Source organism: Myotis nattereri (genome assembly GCF_964212035.1).
Source record: "Myotis nattereri genome assembly, chromosome: 2".
Classification (NCBI taxonomy): domain Eukaryota; kingdom Metazoa; phylum Chordata; class Mammalia; order Chiroptera; family Vespertilionidae; genus Myotis; species Myotis nattereri.
In genome coordinates, this window is record NC_138076.1 from 211450735 (window position 1) to 211452056 (window position 1322).

Genomic DNA, 1322 nt, shown 5'->3' on the forward strand with positions numbered 1-1322 from the left:
CCCGCATCGCATCTGACCCATTTCCCCGATACTGGCTCCTGCCATCAGGATGTGCGGCTAGGGGCACCGCTGACCACACTTCCTGGGCTTTCCTAGCGGAGTTTCAGAATGGGATTGGTGGGTTAGCCCCGAGCCAGAGGTGGTGTTCCCTTCAGTGGGGACCGCCTGGTGCTGAGCAGGCCCTTCACACGTGGGGCTCCCAGGCCAGAGCTCCTATGATCTTGCAGACCCCCAACCACGGTGCTTAGGGACTTGCAGCCTCTGCGATCTCAGGGTTGGCTAGGGCTCTCAGGACCCAGCGCTTTCCCGAACCTGCAGCCGGTGCGGGGGTCCCCACAGCTGAGCTGGCCTGAGATGAGTGGGGCTGGAAAGTCAGAGCCTGCACCCCTGGGACCGAGAGGAAAGGACAGCCAGGCCAGGAGCCTCGGACAGGCCCTACTCAGCCCTGAGCCTATTTCTCCACCTGTCAGTGTCTCCTGTGAGAAGTCCTATTTGAACCTCAAGACTCAGCTCTTGCATCCCTAACTCTGGAGCTTCCCTGCCCTCGCTGCCACTGTCCCACGATGGGCCTCGATTGTGGGGCTCCTGCACTGGCCTGGGGGCTCCCCAAAGGCAGCCAGCAGCTCCAGAGCCCAGCATTCCCGAGGCAGAGGTCTTGCCCTGCTCCTCCCCCACCTGGTGAGGGTCACCTGAGTGGCCCATAGCCAGTAGGAAAACCTGCCCCCAGAAAACCTAGAGGAGCTCTCCATCCAGTGGACCCCAGGGTGCCTGCTCTCCCGGCATGAGGTGAGGAGGGTCTGCGAGCCTGTCCTTCCACCACATGTGGCAGGAAAGACCCTCCGGGAGGTGTCCTCTCGTCCAGGCCCCACAGCCCAACACCCTCCGGTGGCTTCAGCCAGGCCGGCCCTGTGCAGTGACCTTGCTGGCCAGCCCAGGGGGTCCTGACTGCAGACAGCGGAGCCTGTGGTGAAGTCAGCAGTGTCCAGCCAGCCAGGCCCACAGATGGGGCAATGCTGGGACCCGCGGCGCTGGGCTCCGGGAGGGGGAGGATGGCCTGGAGCCCGGCAGGTGAAACACGCCCTGAGGGGGAGCCCTCCACCCCCCCAGCGCCCCCGAGCTAGAGCCTGGTCCTCGCACCACTGCTCGGCCGTCAGGGCGCTGGCCTGCCCACATGGAGGACGCATCGGGCTGTGGTGGGAGACCTGCCCCAGGTGATGGCCCGAGGCTGGCACGGGGACTCCTCGGCAGGAATGACTGCCCCTTCAGTGGAGGTGGGGTGCCAGGTACGCAGGCCCCGAATGGCCGTGGGGGGAAGAGCTTCT